The following is a 4,645-nucleotide window of genomic DNA, read 5'->3' as shown; positions in this document are numbered from 1 at the left end:
TATATGTGGATGGGGGCTCCAGGGTGGCTCAGTTGTTTGGGCGGCTGACTCTTGATTTTGCCTGGGATCATAATCTCGTGAGTTGGAGCCCTGCATCTGGCTCTGTGCTCCGTGGGGAGTCTGCTTGAGATTCTCTCTCTCTTCTCCCTCTGCCCCTCCTCCTGCTCGCACTTTCTCTCTCAAATAAATAAATAAATCTTAAGTGTATATATATTTGGATGGGGAACAGCTAAAAGAAAAACACAGTAATATCTCTGATTATCTCTTGGATTAGGATTATATTTTTTTTTTTTTACTTTCCTTCTGGATCTTTCTATTTTTTGTGTTTTTTGTGATGAAAATATTTTTATAATGAGAAAAGAGTCATTTTTAAATTCAACAAAAGTCTATTTAGAGGGCTCATCCCCACATCTCATGAAAGAAATGTTGGAAGGAAAAGGGTCAAAGAAAAGTAACTAGAAGGGTCAGAGGAATGGGCAATAAACTAATATTATCAGCTCTGGGAATTATTCAAAAAGTTCTGCAATACACAGGCAGGTAATGTCCCAGCTGATTCGGTCCTGGCTGGGGGACATAATGGGTAGAATGTGCAGTCAGAACAGGACAGAGGCCCAGGCCAGCCCCACGATCTCTCATCTCCCTGACGGCCAAGACCCTTGAACGAGTTGCCTTCCCTCCCTACCTCCACTCCCTCAACCCCATTTACTCTTTAACTCACCATAACCTGGTCTGCCCCCCCCAACTTCCTCCCCTGCCCCACAGAAATTGCTGTTACCACTGCCACCAACGTTCTCTTTATTGTCAAATCCAACAGTCACATTCCATCCTTGTCTTCTGTGAATGACCTCAGCTGCCACTGAGCCAACGGACTCCTTCCTGGAGCATCTCTTTCTTTGAATCCCATAGCAGATCCACTGTTGCTTGGCTCCCCAGCTGTCATCCTCCTATGCCCAGGTGCCCACACGCCTACTTTCTGTCTACACAATACCCAGCTACGATCAGGTATAGAACAGCAGGAAGCTCTAAGGGAGTAGGCTTCTCCCCCAGCCCCAGGAGATGAACTGTGTTGGCCTAAACCAATCAAGGAAATCGCACTCTCCTTTGCTGTAATTGGTTTAGGAGTCAGTACTGGCCAAAGAGACCTGAGGATGAGCTCCTACTACGCACAATTCCTGTCTTTGAACGCAGTTTTTAACATTTGATACTGTGACAGCCTTTTTGTGATCATGAGAGGAAAGCCAGGAGAATTAGCAGAAGCTAATATAGAGCTTGGGACATGGAAGAAATGCTGTACCAATTCACCCTGAAACTACCCACCCCTGGACTATTATGGGAGATTATAAAAGCCTATTATTTAAGCCACTCTTAGTTACGTGTTCAGTTTCTTGCAGCCAAAGATATCCTAGTCAACGCTGATATACGCTCCTTTCTGGCGCCACTTCTCTATCCCATCTACTCTTCAGGCCCTGTCCTGAACTCTACTGCACCTTGCATGACAGTGTTCCGGAGAGTTTCACCTTTGGTCTCCTTATTATTCCATTCACTTTCTCTTTGCGCTTTCTCTCTTGCACTTGGATGATTTCAACTATGCATATTTATTTATAGTTCACATAAATATTTCCTGGAAGTCTTCTAGGAGCAAGATCCTGTTCGGTTTTCTAATGCTCTGGGAATATGCTGATGAATAAGACCACTGAGGGATAAGAGAGAGGGGGAAGACAGGGGGAGGGGGGAGGATTGAGGATCTTTTTATGAGTCTTTTTATGAGATTTATGGTACAACATGGTGTCTATGGTTAACAAATCAGTATTGTACATTTAAAAATTTGTGAAGAGGATAGGTCTCATGCCAAGTGTTCTTACACACACACACACACACACACACACACACACACACACAAATGAAGGGAGGGCTGAGCAGAAGGAAGAAACTTTTGGAGGTAGTAGATATTTTATTACTTTGACTGTGGTGATGGTTTCACAGGTTTCTGCATATCTCCAAATTCGCCAAATTGTATACATTAACTATGTTCAGGGATTTGTTTTTTTGTTTTGATACATCAACTATACATCAATAAAGCTATTTTTTAAAACATAAAAATACAAAAGAAAGTTCTCTTTTATAAAAATGAAAATGTTCAAAATGTTTTTGCCTCTTTTTCTATGGGATTATCTTTTTCATATTTCTTCTAAGAAGTGTTTTATTCTAGATACTACTCTTTCTATTCTCTAAGTCTGCATAGTATGGATAGTTGTTTCTTAAAGATTTTGTAAAACTTCTGGTAAATTTATCTGGACCTGAAATGTTCTCTGTAAAAGGACTTTTTATTTCTTCTTGAGTCAGTTTTGGGGAGTCATATTTTTCCAGGAATTCATCTATATCTTCAAATGCATTCGCTTAAATTCTCTAAAATATAAACTAAAAATTGCCCTGTTTTCAGCTTTGGTTGCTCCCAATAAGTTTTTACATACAGGAGAGGGCGCGGAGCCAGGAGAAAGATGGCGGCGCCCGCAGAGGCAGCTGAGTCGCAGGCTTCGGGGGGTCCTCGCCCCTCAGTTTGTCTAGGCTTACTGGACATCTACATAGCCAAGGCTCTCCACCTTATGTGATTAATCTGGACCCAGCTGTACATGAAGTACCCTTTCCTGCCAATATTGGTGATGAAATTTATTGAGAAGGCCCAGAACATGTCTAAATATGTCTTGATTGACACACCTGGACAGATTGAAGTGTTCACGTGGTCAGCTTCTGGGACAATCATCACTGAGGCCCTGGCATCCTCATTTCCAACAGTTGTCATTTATGTAATGGACACATCAAGAAGTACCAACCCAGTGACCTTCATGTCCAATATGCTCTATGCCTGCAGCATCTTGTACAAAACCAAGCTGCCTTTCATTGTGGTTATGAATAAAACTGACATCATTGATCACAGCTTTGCAGTGGAATGGATGCAAGATTTTGAGGCTTTCCAAGATGCCTTGAATCAAGAGACTACATACATCAGTAACCTGACTCGTTCAATGAGCCTGGTGTTAGATGAATTTTACAGCGCACTTAGGGTGGTGGGTGTGTCTGCTGTTCTGGGTACAGGCTTAGATGAATTCTTCATGCAAGTCACCAGTGCTGCAGAAGAATATGAAAGGGAGTATCGTCCTGAATATGAACGTCTGAAGAAGTCACTGGCCAGTGCACAGAGCCAGCAGCAGAAGGAACAACTGGAACGCCTTCGGAAAGATCTGGGCTCTGTAGCCTTGGACACAGGGACTGCCACAGACAGCTTATCTCCTGCACTTGACCCTTCTGACTTGATCCTGACTCGGGGAACTTTGGATGAAGAGGCTGAGGAAGCAGACAGTGATACTGATGATATTGACCACAGAGTTACAGAGGAAAGCTGTGAAGAGCCAGCATTCCAGAATTTTATGCAAGAATCAATGGCACAGTATTGGAAGAGAAACAAGTAGTTCCTAGAAGTCCAGAATTTTGGAACTCTGTGAAGGAACTATCCTAACCTCTGATTGGCGGCTACTATAAAGGACAATTTTGTTCAGAGTTAGCAGAGTTTCTCTTATAGGGAAATTTGACTTAGATGCAGCCAGGGATAGAAAAACCACTGGACGTGGCAGGTAGATGCCAATTCCCCTTGGCCTATCCCTTGGATTTATGCAAGGAAGGATATTCTGACTATTCTTGGATGCTGATATCCCTTCAAGCCTAAAGCTTCAAGTTTTATCATTTGAACTGAAGTATTTTTGCTGCTGATGGATGGAACAGTGAGAACTTTTCACTTCAAATCTCTGTCAGGTTGGGTCTGTATTCTACTTTCCCAGCATCTTGCCCTTGACCCTGTACCATGAGTTCCCCTCTTTTTAGCCGAAAGGGAGAGGAAACATGAGCTTGCCCAGGGTGGCAGTGGAGTCTCCTTGGCAACCAGTCAATGTTGGGTACAAAGTGTGCCTCACATGGGGGTAACTCATTATGGACAACAGGTACATTGCAGAAAGTGAGCAAAACATATGACTAATGAATAAGAATCCTGCTTTGGATGATGACTTGGATAATTTTAACTTTGTTATAAGCCTGCCTGTCATAATTTCAAATAAGAAAATTATGTAATTGCAAGTAGGTTCGCTTCTATTCAACACAGAGGTTTAAAGCCACATGTCCAAACCTGTCTCAGTAAAGCAGGGATGTTTACTAAAAAAAAAAAAAAAAAAAAAAGTTTTTAAATACAGTATCTTTATTTAGGGGTGATTCTAATTGCCTTCTAATTTATATTACAACTTTTTCTTTGACCCATGGGTTACTTAGAACTTTTTTAGTTTTCACATATATTGATTTTTTTTTTCTAGACATCTTTTTGTTAGTGATTTCTAACTGAATTGCATTTGTGGTTAGAAGACATGCTCTGTATGATTTTACCATCTTAAATTTGTTTAGACTTCCATTATGATATGGAATATATCAATTTTTATAAACAACCCATCTGTTCCTAAAAAGAAATGCATTTTTTAGTTCTTAGATGTCCTATGTGACCATTAGATCAAATCTGTTAATATATTGCTCAAAATTTTCTCTCTCCTTATTGATGTCTTTTTTTTTTTTTAAGTAAGCTCTGCACCCGATGTGGGGCTTAAACTCG

The 4,645-nt window shown here is 41.1% G+C and overlaps 1 pseudogene across 1 annotated transcript; it reads left to right on the top strand.

The window, feature by feature from the left end:
- Positions 1 to 2,498: 2,498 nt before the first annotated feature.
- LOC113919339 lies at positions 2,499 to 4,175 on the top strand (annotated as a pseudogene). The gene has a single exon (XR_003518955.2). The product of XR_003518955.2 is annotated as a GPN-loop GTPase 1-like (transcript).
- The last annotated feature ends 470 nt before the right edge of the window (positions 4,176 to 4,645 follow it).

The sequence above is a fragment of the Zalophus californianus genome, chromosome 3 (assembly GCF_009762305.2).
Source record: "Zalophus californianus isolate mZalCal1 chromosome 3, mZalCal1.pri.v2, whole genome shotgun sequence".
Taxonomy (NCBI): domain Eukaryota; kingdom Metazoa; phylum Chordata; class Mammalia; order Carnivora; family Otariidae; genus Zalophus; species Zalophus californianus.
Note: the sequence above shows the minus strand (reverse complement) of the source record. Positions and strands in the feature narration are given on the sequence as shown.